Raw genomic sequence first — 19,149 nt, 5'->3', positions numbered from 1 at the left:
CAGTAAGGTTTTATGTATGTCAGGGCTGCCCTGATAGGGTATTTAGGGCTCAGGATAAACTGAGTTGATCTGGAAAGATGGTTTTCAAAGAAATAAGCAATTGCATGGTACCAGTTTCTCACCCAAGACATCATATTGTATTGGTAATAGCTATCTCATAATGAAATTAGAAGGGTTTGGACACCTATGAATGGATTAAATCATTTGAGAATGTCCTTTTAAATATAATGCTCTAGAGCTTTAGCCTTATTTGGTTCTTTTTCCTCCTACATTCCTCTTTCATCTTTTTTATATTCTTCTAAATTGACATAAACCATGACATTGATTAGGAATGAAAGCACCCAATTGGCCTCTTTCTTGGTGCTATTGAACTGAGAGGAAAAACTCATACCTAGTTTTGCTACTATTCAAAAATGGAGACACACGAGTCTTTACGAAGGCAAAGGTTCCAGTAGCTTCCCAAGGCCATCCTTCCATTTTCCATCTCTTTATACTTTGTATTCAACTTTTATCTGGTTAAATTTCATTATAAAGAGGCTCAAATATTGGGATAATTTTGTTCTGGACCTCAGGAAATAGAAACATGGTTATATCCACCTTTGTTCAAACCACAGAATTTATTAATAACATAAGACAATGATATGATACTCAATGATAAAAAAATACAAAGAGCCATATGCTTCTGCCTTACCAACACCCTCTGGGTCCCAGGCTTTTGTCTGACTCTGGGAAATGAAAGTCTCAAACCTAGAAATGTGCCCCTTGCTAGATTATACATCAATTCAGAGAGGCCCAGGGGGTTTAGTGTCTGTAAGACTTTAGGAAGAGATAAACAAAAGCCGCTGTAGCTTTTCCCAAATCCACCAGCTTAGGATAATCAGTCCTCAGACATCTTTGACTAGGTATTCTTAACTTTAAATCCATGGATCCCTATAGACTCCATGGATAGATTTCAGAAAGTCCATCACCTTGAATGAGAGAATTACATCTTTACTCTTAACTCTAAATGAAATTTACATTTCCTTTAATGATAAATATAAGCAATGAGCCAATAGTATTAGACTTCATTGGATGACCAAAGGGGTCTATGACTGGAAAAAGTTAAGAACCCCTGGACTAGAGCTGTCCTAGAAAAGTCTGATGAGGCTAAGCATAGATACCCTTGGTAGCAGGGGCAACACTAATGGATTCATCAGTCATTCCAGCTGTTTCTTTCTACGTGCTCCACTTTGCTCCTCTGGTGAAGGAGCTTAGACTGCATCTAGTGTGTCATATCTGTTGAAAAGTATCACAATTAAATTAATAGTTCCTGAAAAGTCTTTTAAGAACATGACCTCTTTAGTATGTCTTATAATGCCTTGAAAAAAGCAGGTATTCCATTGATGTTGGCTGTTATTATTGACTTGAACTCTTCTCTAGTTTTTGTTTTGTTTTGAACCCTTGGGAGATGTGTGGAAATATGCTTTGTGTTCTTCTTGAAAAAGTCCTCCACTCTACTCCCCCTTTTATAAAAGAGTCAGGATAACAAAGCTTCATCATTTCAGGGATCTGGACTTATGATCCCAATGCCAAGAGTACTCCCTCTTCTGATGCATATCAAAACTTTTTTGTCCCTTCAGGCAGAGGTGAAATCAAATTAATGCAATAAGCCTTTTATAAGTGCCTACCATATGATATTCCTTGTGTTAAGAGCTGAGGATACAAAGAATGACAGGAAATAATCCCTGCTCTCAAGGAGCATACAATCTAACAAGGTAGAAACCATGCAAAGAATTATATACAAACAAGTTCTATACAGAATAGATTATGAAGACAAGCCAAGGAAGCTAAGAAACAATGAGAGAGAGTAGATACTAAATGATTTTCTCACCATCTCAAATATGCCCTTGAATATTCTAAAAATTAGAAATTCATTTTGGCTTAAAAGTTACTCTTTCAAAAGATGACTGTTCTCTGGGGAATTGAAACGATAAGTCATCTGTAATTTATACAATCATGTTTCATTCCTTTTCTTTCTTTTTTTTTCCTTTTTTGGAGGGCAATTGGGTTAAGTGACTTGCCCCAGGTCACACTGGTAGTTTTTGTGTTAAGTGTCTGAGGCCAGATTTGAAGTCAGGTTCTCCTGACTCCAGGGCCAATGCTCTATTCACCGTACCAACTAGCCACCCCAATCCTTTTCTTAAGAAGCAGAAGGAGTGGGAGTTTTGATTGGATGGATGTGGTAGGTAATTTTGAATCCCCTGATAATCTGTTTTATGGAAATACCACATTGTAGAGCTTTGGACAACCACTGGACTACATGAAGACTCTGCGCATTCAGCAAATAGGGAGCTGGGAAAGAAACAGTAAAGGATACCAGAGAGGGGAGGCAGAATATCCCAAAGAATTTCATGTTTCCCTTTCCTTTTCTGCCTATGGTTCTACATCAAGAATTCCATACCTGTGATGCCACTAGGAACCATCCCACTTTTACTTTGGTAACAATGCCACAAATTGCCAGTGCCTGGTTCATAGAAAGAAAAACAAAACAAAACCCCCCAAACTTAAAACATTTGTGGTCTGGAAAGACTATGAAAAATGATTGATTTTATTCAAATACAGCATCAGATTCGAAGTAGCTATAAGACTAGGTAAGTTGCTTAACCCTTGTCTGCCTTAGTTTCCTCAACTGTAAAAGGGGGAGTGATAATAATAGCATCTACCTTTTAGGAGTGAGGAACAAATGAGAGAATTATTTGTAAAACTCTTAGCACATGGTGTTCAATAAATTCTTGTTTCCTTTCTCCTTCCGACTATTCCACACTTTATATTTGTAAGAAGTATTGATTATGACAGTTTTCCATTGGAAAAATATGTATGTGTACCCCTTCTATTTTTTTGTCCTTAAAGATTGACTTTTTAATTTCAATCAACTGACTGTTCCAGTATTGACCAAGCCTTGGAGAAAATTCCTGGACAAACAATATAACAACAAAAGGTACAGTTTGAACTGTTTCCTTGTTAGTGAGCTGAATGCCAACACATAAAAGTTATCATTGGCTCAATTTCTTGTTATTCATATTAAGAAATCTCTACAACAAAGACCTGGTGAAAACTAGTTATGAAATGAAGGCAGAATGTTACTGTTGGTCATATATCTCAAATCCAAGACTGCATCTGAATCTGTTTTCTCATTTGACAAATGAGGATATTAATACTAGCAACTTTTTGTTGTGAATATTAATGAGAAAATAATTATGGTTATACATTGTAAACAAAAAATTCTATATTTTCTTTATTATCATCCTCATCAGGACAGGGCCTTTTCCTTTTGGAAAAGAGCCTAATCTATGTGTTTGGTCAGTAGGGGCCTAGCCTCATACTCAAGGACTCTCTTAAGATAAGAAGTGGAAAAATATTGGTTTTATTTGCTTGGGAAAAGGTAAGTCACCTAAAGTTTCCTTGAGGGCTAGAAAGTGAATGCTTGACATTGATTTATTAGACCTCTAATTGGGGAATCTCCCTGTGATACATTGGTATCTGAAATTATTATATTCGTTGGCACATTTTGGAGTTTCATGTGGCAAGTTACTTAGGTTAGGACTCTAAGAGTAATTCTATCCCTAGTAAATCCATCCCCCTTCTGGATTGGGCATGGTCGCAAGGCTTGTGGCTTTCAAGAGCACTAGTTATCATGCAGGTTCTGTTCTACTATCTGCAGGGACCCATTTATTCTCCTTTGTCTTTGCATTAATGTGATTTCTTTTCTTGGATATTTTTTCATTAGCTCAAGTGACAGTTAGATGGGCACAGGCTAAGAACAAATGCTATATAATATTATTTGCTCTAAAGAATTCCCATGTAATTGGATCAACACAGCAGTATGGCATCAACCAGGACTTGTAAACACATTTTTTTAAACAATATAATCATGAACTTTATATTATAATCATATTCATTATATTGCTGGTTTGTTTTCTAGTCTTTCCTTTTCATTTCTATTGCTTTTTTCATTTAGTATTCATGGAAACCTAAATTAGTGGAAGAATTGTGAACATATAAACTATAGTTATGTCATTATATGTTTTGAAGCTTATTAGCTTTGTCAGTAAATAGAGTAAGGGTAAAGGTGGTGAGGCTAACAGAACTGTAACTGGGGTGGTACATCTGGGGCTTTGTCTCCAGGTACCAATATCTGGGGAGATTCTTTTTCCTCCCCATTATAGTCTGGAGACTGTCATGTGTGCTTCAGGTATCACATTATTTTTTCAGTCCATGTTATGCTTAGGTTTTGATGGAGAAAGGGGGTCCTGGGAGAAGACAAGGGAGGAAGATGACTCCTAACAGTCTCCAAGTGTTGGCCTTCCAGTTCCCCAACCTCTTTAATTTCCGTGATTTTAGTCACCAGTCTAGATCAATAATGCATAAGAAAGGATGGCTATTGCTTAGATGACTAGATCCCTAGCCTCACCCAAAGATCAAATGAATTTTCCCTCAGGTGTGCATTATCTAAATTATAGCTCTAATTAGCAAGAAGAAAGGGGAAGGACCAGGGAGAGGGTGGGGCAAATACAGATAGATCAAGGTAATCTTTTGGATGAAATAGCACCACCAAGACCATTATCATCACTATTACTACCACTACTAAAACAACTTGTGAGAATTGAATATTTCTCTTATATTTAATAACTGATTATTATATTAGGACCAAAGTTTTTCCTCTTTTTTACTTCCTCATTCAGAAATCAACCAGTGTGTGAAATCTCTCTTAAAGATTTACCCAGGTCAAGATCTTATCAGATAGAAAGAGAAATTCCAAGTTTAGGCTAATGGGTGCATTGCTGCTCATTTGTTTGTTTGTTTGTTTCAACCAAATGTTGATTCTCCCTGTGTACAAGATGGGTGATATGGAAATTGATGTCTGTTTGACCAAGATTTGAGTGACCTATGTCACTTACCCCAAGACAGCCCACTTCCCATTTGATTATCTAATCAGAGATGAATAACCATCCCTCAGGAATACCTCATCTTTGAAGGGCATATGAACTATGACCCCACCACCATTTGGTATATTTGGCCTAAGAGAGACAGCCAAATGACCATCCTTATATTAATAACCTGCTGACATTATTAACAAAATGATTAAATTACCCAGAAACTATGTCTCTAGCTTTTTAAAATGTTTCCTTCTCTTCCAACCACTACTACCACCACCTACCACCACTACCACTACATCCACCTGACATTGATATGTTTTAAAGCTTTCAAAGCACTTTATACATACAATCTCATTTGATCTTCCTTACGAAAGGAAGGAAGATAGGAAGGAAGAAAATAAAGGTAAGTAATACAGGAATTATTATCAGTATTGTGCAAATGAGGAAACTGAGGGTCAGAAAGGTTAAATATCTTGTCTATGGTCAACCAATTTCAGAGGTGGGATTCAAGCCCCAGGTTCTCCTTGACCCCAGGTCCACCAGTTTTTCTAGTACATAATGCTCATTGTCTAATGAAAATTACTTGCAAAGCTATGGTAGGTCCATTAAAATGACTTGACTTGCCTAGAGTTTATTTTCTTGTTAGTGACAGCTGTGTGTTTCAATGGGTAGGAATATCAGAGCTGGCCATCACTTACCAACTGTATGAGCCTGGGCAGATCACAACCTCTCTCAGCCCCATTTTCTTCATCTGTAAAATAGGGATAATCATATCACCTACTTCAAAGCTATTTTTTTTGTTTAAGCAATCGGGGTTAAAGTAACTTGCTCAAGGTTACACAGCCAATTATTTCTGGGTGTGGTGCTAAGCATTTAAGCCCAGATTTGATCCCCAGGTTGATGGGGGACAGGATCCCAATAGGTTCAGCAGGAATTATGATCTTATCTAAGACCAGAAAACCTGCAATATCGTCTGGAAAGAATTCAAGGTCTCAGGCTTAATTGGAGTGAGAGTTGTAGAAGTTTATTGTTAGGCTTCCATGAGAAGTGGGCAAGAGTCCTTTAGGGGACCTGCAAGTGAGAGGGGTACATGCTTTTACCTTTAAAGGGTAGGGCTGCCATTGTCAAGGCTGACCAGTTGGGAGGGGCCTCAATGCATAGACAAAGGTCAGAGCTGTGAATAGATAGTTTAGATAAGATTTGGGCCAGGCCAAAGGAGACAAAAGGCAAGGATAAAGGAGGGTGTGGGCCAGGCCCAGAAGAAATGAAGAGATTAAGTAAGAACAAAAGGGTCACAGAGTGTTGCCTAGGTGGAGTGTGGGATAGGGAGAAGGGGCAGATCTCAAGGGTGGGAAAGGACAAATTGCAGTTACAATTGAACAGACTGGTTTTGCAAGTTGGTTTCACAAATTGATCTAGACCCCAGGAACCCCATCATTCCCCCCTTAAACAGATGGGGCCCAAATTCATTTGGGGCAGGGACAGACGGTCTCATCTTGAACTGCTTCCAGCTGGGAAGGGATGTAGAGCTGTCCCTGCCTCTCAGGGTCCCATCGTTCAAGGGGTGGGGTTGGTGGCCAATGTCCGGAATTTGGCGGATACCAGATTCAAGGGGTGAGGGGTAGTGACTTTGGGTAAGGGTTGATATCCAGCCTGAGCAATCAACTGCAAATGGAAAACACTGAGCCTAGAAGAGACAAGCTTAGCAAGGAGGTTAAGCAGACAAGGACCAGGAAAGGGGCAAGTATAGGGAAAAGCCAGGACCACCATGAGGAAGAGGAGGAACCTGGTGCACTAAGGGCTTCATGAAGTTCTTCTATCCAATTGGACTTTTCCAGAATATTTTTGGTGTGGAGTTCTACCTGTCGGGAATTATTGATATACATGCAGCAGGAGGTGTTAGCTAGGGCACAAACACCCCCACCAGAGGCCAGCAGATAATCTAAGGCTATGATTTTAGAACATTGTCCGAAAAACCCCGTTTAACTCATTTTAAAGGAGAAGTGCTGGGCTTAGTGATGTTATAGTCAGAGGGGGTGTGAGAAATCCCAGGGAGCACATACCTCGCCCCCAGAATTCACACCCTCTGGCCCACCCATCCCACAAAAGAAAGGAATATCCTTGGGGAGCACAAATGGGGCCATTCGTTGTAGGCCTTGAGCATGGAGGCTCCATGGGTTAGATTGCACGACAATGTTCCTGGCAGAAGAGTCACCTGCAAGTGAAGGGTGCTGAGCCTAAAAGACACAAATCTAGCAAAAAGGGCCAAAAAGGAGTAAGAGAAAACTGACCAGAAGTGGGGTGAGTATGGGCTAGTATAACCCATTACTCAGACTATTTTACTGTCCTTTATATTTTCCCATAGGGAAGGCCTTTCAAAATCCCACTAGAGATTTAAAATTTTTTCTAAAAGTATTTTCCCTTCTTTTAAAACAGTTCAAGATTCATAAAACTTTTAGAATGATCTTAAGCAGTTTGCATAACTTTCTGCACATGTTCTAATCCTAGATGAAAATAATATTAGATTTTCCAGTAGGCTAACACGAAAGAGCTCACATCTTTTACTGACTCCTTGCTCTGATCATAGAAACCTACTATAGAAGGAAAAAAACAGGGACCTGTGACATTCCAAATATGACAGGATAAAATATCCTTGATTCTGTTTAAATTCAGGTTAGTTACAGATATCCAACCATGCAGTATCCATTCCACCTCAATGCTAGACTCAGGAATAGGTGGGGAACATTCCTTTTCAAAGGAACCCCATAGGTAAACTGAACCAGGAGGGATTCCATCCCAGATCGAAGCTAAGATTGTCCCTCCAGCCTTTACCAAATGCAGGCTTCCACCAATCCACAGTACAGACTCTGAGTAGCTTGTGGCATTTTCTCAGATACTGATTTAATGCAGATAACTATACCCAAATTCGAACTCAAAATAAAATTTAGTTATGGTTCCAAATGCCTTTTACCTTAAACAACAAGCCTCAACAATCACAGCTTAGAGCCAGTTATAATTATTTCTATTCTCTTGTAGCTGCAATAAGCAATAAAGATTTATCAGGTGCCACAACTGTAAGGAATTCCATTTGCCATCTTTCCTTCTGAAATCTAGAAGCCAATTGATAAAAATTCTTTTTAATCCTTGCACCTTTTTAGCAAGTTAGGTTCATTTAAAAACTACATGACTAAAATTGTTCCTTTCCCGATGACCTTGCTTAACAGAGATAGTTTCCAGGGGATTTGGCAGTTTTACTTCCCTTTTAAACTGACAGACTTGGAAGCTTAAGATTTTCCCAAATTACAATACTCCAAAACTAGATAGTACAGATGTTTACCAGTAATGATATCATCTTAAATTTGAACTTTGAAATAAAAACAAATGAATTACCAATCTGATGACCTTAAAACTCCACATGAAGTTATACTAAACTAAAATCTTTTTTTTTTGATGCCATACAACCAATCAACTTATAATCACTGCATATTTCCAGAATAGGCAAAAAGTTAAATGGACAATCAGCTATCACAGTAAATATCAGCAGTATTATTACGACTGGTTTGTATCCCAAATATGAGCTTTAAACCATAAGATATTATAACATAAAAAATCCAATTCACATGAAATAAACATTATAACATAGGGTTAGCAGAATTGATAAAAGTAACATAGCTAGTTTTACACAACTTTTTCTCCATCTTTTAGTTTCAACAAAATTCAGATTGAAAACTTTTTGTCACTCAATTTTTACAGTATAAGACTTTACAATTTAGAGATACCATAATAGAACAATGACATTATGACATTAATTGCATTTCTGATTCATCACATACCAAAATTATTGATAGAAAATTAGGCTTAGCAAGTGCAGAGGCTTTTCTTCTCTCCCCACAGTTGCAGAGCTTGGTTGTAGACCCCGGGGTTTTGATATAGCTGTTATGCCTCCCCTCCAAAATGTTTTTAGCTGTCCCAACTTTTACTCCAATAAATTTTATGTGTTCGCTCCTTAGAAACTTCTTTGAAAGTGATAGCTTTGACTTCCCTAGCAAGGGGAGAGGGAGTGACGCCTACTCCTTTATCCCAGTTCTAGAGAACCCAAAAACCTCACCTTATATATCAAATCTTAGAAAATATTCCAATTTGCCTAAATGCCAAATAGTAAAATGAATTCTGACTTTTCTTTAGCATCAAATTAGGAGTGACACTTTTAAAAAATGACCAGAATGCATTCAGTTGCCTTTTAGTTGCATTTTGTTACACAAAACTTTCCTCTTTTAGGTGAGGCAGGAAATAGTTAAATGTTAGTCTACCTGCCTCTTTGTTCTGAAGGAGAAGATTCCCTCCCTTTCTTATCACCTTCTCCTCACTCCACTAGGCCAGAGTGGAATGAAGAGGAGATTTTCAAACTTTTAAAAGATCTTAAAACTTCTGTTCACAAACAAGACAATTATTTTTGCTCTTTCTCTCCCTTTCCAGCCTGCATTCAGCAGCAGGGGAAAGAAGGAGGGAAAGAGATACAGCATTTCAAAGGAATGTCCTGCAGTTTCAGTTTAAAGCTCACACACACTCATTCACACACAGAGAGAGAGAGACAGAGAGAGAGAGAGAGAGAGAGAGAGAGAGAGAGAGACAGAGAGAGAGAGACAGAGAGACAGAGAGAGAGAGACAGAGAGAGACAGAGAGAGACAGAGAGAGAGAGACAGAGAGACAGAGAGAGAGAAGCTCACAGGAAGGTTGTGTATATTTTTTTTAGACGCGGAGACACTTATCCCTAGACAGGGCGTCCCCCATCCATACCCGGGTCTATTAAAAAATAGGCCGGATTCCGGTCCCAGACTGGAATTGTCCAATCAAGCCTTCCTACTTGCTTGAATGAATCCGACTACAGGACGAGAGGGAGGAGGTAAAGGAGCTTACCAGAACTCCAAGAAAGCTTGAGACCACAGACTCTCCTTTGGCTCGCCAAAATGATGGGGAATGGGATCCCAATAGGTTCAGCAGGAATTATGATCTTATCTAAGACCAGAAAACCTGCAATATCGTCTGGAAAGAATTCAAGGTCTCAGGCTTAATTGGAGTGAGAGTTGTAGAAGTTTATTGTTAGGCTTCTATGAGAAGTGGGCAAGAGTCCTTTAGGGGCCCTGCAAATGAGAGGTGTACATGCTTTTACCTTTAAAGGATAGGGCTGCCATTGTCAGGGCCGACCAGTTGGGAGGGGCCTCAGTGCATAGACAAAGGTCAGAGCTGATCAAGAGGAGCGTGAATAGATAGTTTAGATAAGATTTGGGCCAGGCCAAACGAGACAAAAGGCAAGGACAAAGGAGGGTGTGGGCCAGGCCCAGAAGAAATGAAGAGATTAAGTAAGAACAAAGGGGTCACAGGGTGTTGCCTAGGTGGAGTGTGGGATAGGGAGAAGGGGCAGAGCTCAAGGGTGGGAAAGGACAAATTGCAGTTACAATTGAACAGACTGGTTTTACAAGTTGGTTTCACAAATTGATCTAGACCCCAGGTACCCCATCAAGGTCATCCGGACACTGGAGCCGGTGCTCTACCGCTGTGCTACCTGGCTTCCCCTTATTTTTTTTTCAAAACTTTCCATAAGTCTTCAACAGAGTGCCCTCCCAACATGCTGGAACCTTTGGTTCTTATATTGATATGGCATAGGGATTTGTAACTTATAACAGTGTTTATCCTGAGACCAAATACCCAGTATTGTTTACGCTGTAGTATAGAGGAAACACTGATAGTTTCAGATGTTTATTTGAATGTGTTGTGACTCTCAGAGATACTGCAGTTTTCAACAACCTTTTTCTAATGTTTTTACTTTGTCTACTTTCCTTTTTGAAAGTGATCATTTTTGCTGTGAGTTTCCACTAAAGTGAAGTGAGTTAATTGGAATTTTAATAAAAGCTGGTTCTAGGAAGTGTTAACAGAAGTCATAGAGTGTTTATGCAGCCAAAAGTGATGAAGGATATATCCAGGGCTGATGCCACAAAGATTTCTTCTTTTAGCAGCAAGATGTTACAAGCAAAAGGGTTACAAACCGAAGGTAAGACTGGACTTTATGATTCCCCAACTTTCTAGTAGATTTTGTTGTTAAGCCTTACAGAGGATCACTAATATGGCAAATTCAAGGGCTGAATTTCAGGTGTAAAGTTTCTTTACAATCAAAATGTTGACTGAGAGAATGTAAAATATATTGCTGTAGGCATTTAAAATGCTTCTAATAGTACTGGAGATGCTGAGACTCAATTGTTTGCACAAATTTTCCCTTATTTTAATAGGAAATTAATCTCAATAGTACTAAAGAAAAAACACTGCTCCTGGATTAAAAAGAAATGGGTTCAAATCCTGCTTCTTCAGCTTATTGCCAATGTGATCTTGGGAAGTTCATTTCTACTGTATGGGTCTTAGATTTTTCATTGGTAAAATGAGTGGGCTGCACTAGATAGCTTCTGAGGTCTCTCTCAGTTCATACTTCTATTCCACCATACAATTCCATGATTTCTTATATTCATACAGAATGACCCTGGTAGTTACTGGAATTAGAGCATCTAAAAATAGAAGAAAAAATATATTTCTGTTTTCCAAAGTCTTTCAAAGAAATTGGAAGAATATTTTGATTGGTATAAGCTAGAGATACATACTAATGTGGATAAAGGTGAGGAAAATCTGATTTTAAGGCTGATTTTATTTTATTTTTTTCTCTTCACCTACAATTTCATTGGCATTAGGAATTACCCTGAGGATCAATTGTTTTGCAACTTATAGTCTTACAGAATAAAGTATCAACAAGTTGAATGACTTGGCCCAAGTTACAATGCCAGCACATGTCAGAGGCAGGGCTTGAACCCAGGTTTTCCCAAATCTGGATACCTACAATGCCATAGTGTTGTTATTAACATCAAGCGCACATTTGTACACATTTAGAGGATGTGACATTTTGGAGCAAGCCTGAGTAGCTTAAGGGACCCATCCACCCAGCTATTCACATTCCAGATATCCGGATCCCAGCCTTTGCCTGTCAAATAAAACTGGCAAGAATCTCTTTCAAATTGAAATTACAAAAGAACAATGCACCCTGTTGATTCTTGGTTGGTTTGTGGTGGGAGGAGACCCCAACTGAACTTGCTGCAGGGAACAGAATTCCTATTTATGATTCTGCCAAAGATGGTTCTTCCTCTCTTCCCTCCTACTTGTCTGACCATTTCTCACTTTCCTTTGCTGGGTCTTCATCCATACTGCCCTTACTAACTATAGTTGTCTCCCAAGCTTCCATCCTGTTCTCCTCTGCACTATTTTGCTTAGTGATCTATTAAAATCAAATGAATTCAATTATCATCCTTGTGTTGACGATTCTCAGATTTATTGATTCAGTTCTAACCTTTCTCCAAAACTCTAGTCTCATATCTCAAACAGCTATTAAGTGTCTGAGACTAGATTTGAACTTCAGAAGATGAGTCTTTCTGACTCCAGGCCCAGCACTCTATGCACTGTGGCATCACCTAGCTACCCGAGGTGCTATTATTAGGTCCATTTAAAGAGGAGGAAACTGAGGCCAAGAGAGGTTAAGGATCATACAGAATCATACAGTGGATGTCAGAGCTGTGATAAGGACATAGGATTCTTAACTCTCAGGCCTGCGTTCTTCTATACAACAAATGTTTCTCTAGGGAAGTCAGAGGCTCACCTGGGGTACTTTTGCATCCTTACTGTTAACAAAGCTTTTCTACTAATGTACAACTATTAACTATTCTACTAACAAACTCTTTGAAGAATAAAGAAATTGAGCTCTGGATGGAAATAAGTGCTGATAGCAATTTCCTTGACTAGCCCTCATCCTCGCTGCTCTAGGGACCAGCTTTGGCTATATAACCTTGACAGCTTCAAAGAAAATAGCTTATTCTGATGTCTTTCTTTTTTTTCGTTAATGTATTTTAAATTTTTAAAATTATGAACTTGACAAGCATAGAAAAGAATGAACATTTCTATATACAAAGAAGAGGGAAAAAATGGCTTGCAAATGAAACTTTGAATATTATGTAGTTTGTTTTTAAAAAGATACATGGAATTTAAAATGGTTATACCAACACTTCCCTAAATAAATCCCCCTTTTGAACTTTCTTCTGCTCTCTTCTGATGAAGTACAGGCTCTAAGAACCCCCTTGAATTCTACTTGAATCTTCCCATTTGATGAGGCATTTGCCTGAGGCAATAAGCCTTTCATTATAGCTCAGCCCAAATCTCTGCTAGCCCTCCTTTGTCCAGCTACTTCCCACCCTTGATCCTCCATTCTTCAGAAGTTGCACCCAGGTCCATGGCCTCCAAAGTAATCAAAGTGAAGGGAGAAGCCGAGAGTGTCAGGCTAAGAGACAGCCTCCTAGCTGTCTGACCTAATGGGACCTGAGAGGTCAGGCCCAAAAAATACCTCCAAGGTACTTGGAGAGCAAGAAGGGAATTGGGAAAGAGAGAGGCTTATCTACCTTCCAGTTCTGGCTGGAGAAGAATTTTAGATTAGCAGTGTTTCCTGGTATCAGGGAATCACAAAATAATGAAGTCAGTGTTCCATAAAATGGTGAAGTTTAAGGTTTAGGGGTGCCTGAGACATCAAAATACCAACATGCCGGGAACTGCCAAATGAATTTGACTCAAGTCTTCTCTCAGCCAAAGTAAAGCAAAGTTTATTAAAGGTTCGCCATAATGGGTAGACTCTTAAGAAGCCTCAGTATCTGTGACACTTGGTACTGGACAAGCAGGCCAGAATCATCTGACACAGAGTTAGTCTGCACTAGATAATCCTTCAGTTTCTTTTCTCATGGAGGCAAGATGGGGTCTTATTTATATACAGAAAGGTTGTGGGAAGAATCTAGGGGTCCTCTAGAGAAGGAATTTGAGGAGGGTCTTCAGGAGGAGTCAAATGAGGTCAGACTCCAGTGATGAGAGATTAAGGGTAGGAAGAAACTGGAAGCTACCTGGAGATGAGAGACAATGGGGGGCTAGACTAGATTAAGGGTGTATAGATATTTTGGGAGGATCAAGGGTGGGAAGTATCTGGACAAAGGAGGACTAGGCTAGTAATAGAGATTTGGGTTGAGCTATGATGAAAGGCTTATGGCCTCAGGCAAATGCCTCATCAAATGGGAAGATTCAAGTAGAGTTCAAGGGGGTTCTCAGAGCCTGTACCTCATCATCTTCGATTTTTAAAATTTCTTTAATGGTTTTTTTTTTTTTTTGGTGGGGGATATCTGTCACAAACACCAAAACTCTCCTTCTTCCTTCCCCAAGCACCTGCAAAAAAGTCATACTTTTTCACAAATAAATACAGCCAAGCAAATCAACTGCACGTATTGACCATAGCTGAAAATGCATGTCTCTTTTTGCACCTCTAATCTAGCAATTCTCTTCCCAGAAGCAGAAAGCATGCTTTACATGATCAATTGTCTGAGGGTAGTTATTGGTCATTGCATTGATTTGAGTTTTTAAATAATTTGAAGTTTTGCCCTTTAAAATGTTATGGCCAAACTGTTCTGATTCTGCTCACTTCACTCAGCATCAGTTCATACAAACCGTGCCAGGTAGATTGCTTTTTGTTTAACAGTTCAAATCTTCTGTCCTAGCCAGGACAGTCTTCTTAGATATTCCCTCAAATACTATGCACATTTCCATAGAAGCAGTGTTTTCTTAGAAATTTCCCTGTTAATACCAATCTCTGCTCCCTATTGACCTAAATTCTACTTTTCCTTCAAAGAATATGTCTTCCTTGACCAAATTAAGGGGAAAAGTGAAGAAATGTAAGACTCTCTTCAATTTAAGGACTAGGAAACCACAGGTGTGATTTATCATACCAATGATGACTAATATTTATGGAACTTTATTCCAGCGATCTGACCCTTTTCTTATTGCATTCAATTCAATTGAGTATTTAAGTGGTAGATTCTAGGAATACAAAGATAAAAATTAAAATAAAAAAAAGACTTTCAAGTCCCAACTAAAATTCCTTCTTTTACTAGAAGCCTTCCCCAATCCCTCTAAATTCTAGTGTCTGCCCTCCATTAATTACTTCCTCTTTATCCAGTATATAGCCTGCTTTGTATATGTTTGTCCCCCATTAGATTGTAAGATCCTAGAGGGCAGGGACTGTCTTTTGCCTCTTGTATTTCCAGCAATTAATATTGTGCCTGGCACAAAGTAGATAATTAATAAATGTTTATTGATTCATTGAGTTCTTAATTATTACTTTAGGAACACATCCTAGGGCCCAAACTAAATTGTAAGATTCATTGAGTAAAAAGGCAGTGTGTATCTAATTGTAAATTGTATTCCTACCATTTAGCACAAGGTTTTGCATTGTAAAAAGTCTTAGCTATGCAGAGCACCCTGGACTTTTTGCCCAGGGTATAAACATGAAGTGGTAGACCTCCAGGGGAAGGGTACTCCTTCCCTGAGATAGACCTCTGGACCATTTCCCTCACTGGTGACCTCAGGCCCAGGTCACCTCTACTTAGCAGTCCAGCTCCAAGTCACTACTACTAGTGTTTAATTAGCCTCATGCTGCTTTCCTGGAGTCACCTTCCCCTCCCCCCCCCAACATTCTGACATATAATCCCTCTTGTCTTCTTCTTTCTTGGGTTTAGGGCACTGAGGGTTTGATGCCAGGGACTTAGGCTATGATTATATTCTCTGGGGGATGGATCACCCCAACTCCTAGTATGACTGTACCTGACTGATGTCTCATTGCATAGCGTTTGGGACCAGGAAGCTACATCCTTCCTTTCACTTGGAATACCTGGATGAATAGCAGTGTTTGCATGTGCCAGTAAAGGTGAAATCCCAAAGTCTTTCCAAACAATCGAGCTCCCTCTTTCCTTCACCTAATCCAGTACAATTGACTGAATTTAGACCAGATCCCTGAATTATCCCTGTGGCACTGTGGGTGCCCTCTGGTATGGAAGACAGCTTTTGTTTGCATTAGGGCATTGGCAAGAAACTTCTGGTTATGGGAAACAAGACCGACTATAAATAGAGACTTACTCTGTAAACTTCAGAATGCCCTGGGGGTACAAGTGTGGTAGTTAACCCTAAGGAAAACAGAGAACTAAAGATTATGCTTCCAGCAAGTATAAAAGGCAGGGTAAAATTATAGTGAACTGCAGAAATTTAATTATGTTTGATTCTACCAAGACCAAGTAACTAGTATGGAATATCTATATCTCTTTCTCTATATATAGATATATGTATATATCTCTATCTATCTATCTATCTATCTATCTATCTATCTATCTATCTATCTATCTATATCTTCTCACTAGAGGAGAAAGTGAAAGAACCAGGGCAAGGGTTGTTAATCTTTTTAATCCATGAAATAGGTTTGAATCTCATCCTGCAAGGGGTTGGGTGCTGAGCTAGAAACTGAAGAAGTGGCTTCTCATTCTCCAATAAAGAAAGAAGAGACTGGTTGTGGTGGTTGGTTGGTAACTTTGTTACTGATTACACACTGAGCATAGGTTGATTATTAGTAAGATATGGGTTTACTATCTTCCTGGTTGATGTATTCATATTATGATGAAAAGCATCTTGAAATTTGTCAAGTGTGTGGAAAAGTATTCATTGCATATGATTCATGTGGGAAATAAATGTTAATATCAGAAGGAAGCCAGAAACCATTGCAACAAATTACAAGATCCTTTGAAAAAAATTGAAGAGGGGCAGCTATGTGGCAAAGAGGATTGAATACCAGTCCTGGAGTCAGGAGGACCTTAGTTCAAATATGTCCTCAAACACTTGATAATTATTAGCTGTGTGACCCTAAGCAAGTCACTTAACACCACTGAAAAAAGAAAAAAAGAAAGAAAATTAAGAACCGAGGGCCACAGCTGGTGTTTTCATTACTGTTACAAATTAACAACAGGAACCCTAAAGTTTAGAAAGAGCTAATGGCTACTCACCCCTGATTGGTAAGAGTTCAGACCAACAAGATCCACCATACTGCTGAAAGCTCTCCAGTCATGTTTATGGTCATGACTTCCTGCCTTTGGTTCAGACTTCCAGCTCCCAGTCCTAGAGCTGTGCTTACTAATCCCTAACAATGAACTGCTGCTATCACCACCTGACATTTATATAGTATGTTTAAATTGTCCAAAGCATGTTAATACTTTCATCTGATATAAACCTTATGACAAACCTTTGAGGTAATATTTTCCAAATAGTATTATATATATTCTACAAATGAAAAAAAAATGGATTCATAGAAATTAATTGGCTTGCCTAAGTATCCAAAGCAAGAGTAGAAAGTCTGGAACAAAACGTGCCTTCTCCAGGCCCCATGAAGCTCCATCAGTATCTAAAAATAGCCATCACTGATTCCATTCATAGGAGTCACTGCTGTCTCATATCAATGCCAGATTACTAAAAATCTAGTCCATTTCCAAGGAGGAAGAGGAAGCCTATGTCAATATCCTTAAGACTCCAAAACATCTATTTTTGAAAATTTTCCAAATTCCACTTGTTTCTCCCAATAACCTGTGGGATTGTGCCATATAGTACAGTCTGGCAGAGGAAGATGAGGCAGTTTTCCATTAACTTGTAGCTGAAACTTTCCACATGTATTGTCTCCCCTGTTAGAATGGGAGCTTCTCGAAAGCAGGGATGGTCTTACTTTTTTATTTATGCACTTGGCACAGTTTTTCACATAAGTGCTTAGTAAGGTCTTTTTCATTTATTCATTCATTCACTAGATATAAAGGTGGCAATTTCCAGACTACATCAGGAAGGAAGAATGTTTATATATCAACTCCCTAAAATAGACCCCTAATCTCCACACCCTAATTATGGTTGTGCAGTTTCCATGCTAGGATTTTTTTCTCTTTCATCAGTCAGTCAGTCAGTCAGTCAGTCAGTCAATAAACATTTGTTGATCACCTCTTATATAACAAACATTGTGTTAAGTGCATGAAACCTGAAGAATAACGCTTACATTCTGATTTTGTAGGTGGATAGAAAGAGTCATGGTAGACGGTCGCCATTGGAACCTTTGCCTAAAGTATCATTTTAATGGGTATTTATTTGACCTAACTTGTTAGACAGAAGTGGTTGAAGCTTTGGGGGCATCAGTTTCCCTTCAGATGTTTTTCCCAATGAATATCACAAGAAGGAACATTGTAAACTCTTGCTTGACATGAAACAGTGTGTTCCTCTTCAGAATTAGCTAGAATTTCTGTCTTAGAGGGAAATAAGACAGGGATGATTTATTAATGTTGATGATACCAACTATTATGTGGGCGAAGTTGTTAACTAGGGACCATTCTACATGGTAGTCTCAATTCTAGGTTGAAGTGCGGGATCAGCAAGTAAGTTCATAAAGGAACATCCCTGGCATTGCTAGCCTGAATTCCTGCAGCATCCAGGTGTTCCTGATTTGGTAAGGGCCCAAACTGAGATCTTTTTTCCCTTTACCCCAAAAGAATTTGAGTCCCATTTGTCCATGGGCCCTGGGAAACACCCACCTTGAATTCTCCCTGAATTTTCCCACTTAATCTGGCTTTTTCATCCCTAAATCCTAAATGCCCTTAATTTAGATAAGCCCTCATTCCTCTGTTACCTCTGGATTGCCTCAGACTGTTTCCCAACCTTGATCCCATCAAGATCCCATTCTCTTGGTTCCTGGAATCTGACCTCTAGATTGTCCCTAGATTCCTTCTCAAGACCCTCTCTAAACCCCTCCTCTAGTCACCCCAGACTACTTGGCCACACTAGTTCCCTCCCATAGTCTTTCTGTATATAAGATCCATCTTTCTTCCATGGAGGTGCTCAGATTCAATATAACTGAAATTCAATCTGTCCTGCTTGTATTGACAAGCATCACAAATGCTTAGGCTCTTTAAGAGCCTACCCAGTAAGGTGAATCTTTAATAAATGCTGTTTTTCTTTGACTGAATGAAAGCTTGGATTGAATTCATTGGGGCAGGATCTGGCATGTCAGTATTTTGGGGTCCTGAGAACCCCTTAACCTCAACATTTGAAACCCCAACATTTCCTTTTAAAGGAATAGAGACTGGTGAGATTAGAGCGGCCACAGTACAGTTGAGAGAAGACTGGGTTCAGGCCCCTGGTTCTGCCACTTCTCTATGTGTGTGACCTTAAGCAGGTCCCAACCTCTTTGGGTTTAAGTTTCCTCATCTAAAATAAAGGAAATGAATTGGATGACCTCTGAAGTTCCTTTTAGCTCTTAATACAT

General features: G+C 39.1%; 1 long non-coding RNA gene across 1 annotated transcript in view; it reads right to left on the bottom strand.

The window, feature by feature from the left end:
* LOC138174809 (uncharacterized) overlaps nt 1-17,126 on the bottom strand; it is a 40,028-nt gene extending 22,902 nt beyond the window's left edge. The window contains exons 1-2 of the long non-coding RNA XR_011171821.1: nt 16,862-17,126; nt 5,615-5,667 (exon numbers count right to left, since the gene is read on the bottom strand). This is a non-coding gene — a long non-coding RNA (uncharacterized lncRNA). The remainder of the gene's footprint in view (nt 1-5,614; nt 5,668-16,861) is intronic.
* Nucleotides 17,127-19,149: the final 2,023 nt, after the last annotated feature.

Source organism: Petaurus breviceps, unplaced genomic scaffold, assembly GCF_028583685.1.
Source record: "Petaurus breviceps papuanus isolate PSGF00001 unplaced genomic scaffold, PetGlider_PUasm1.0 76, whole genome shotgun sequence".
Classification (NCBI taxonomy): Eukaryota; Metazoa; Chordata; class Mammalia; order Diprotodontia; family Petauridae; genus Petaurus; species Petaurus breviceps.
This window is presented reverse-complemented; position numbering and strand designations above follow the sequence as displayed.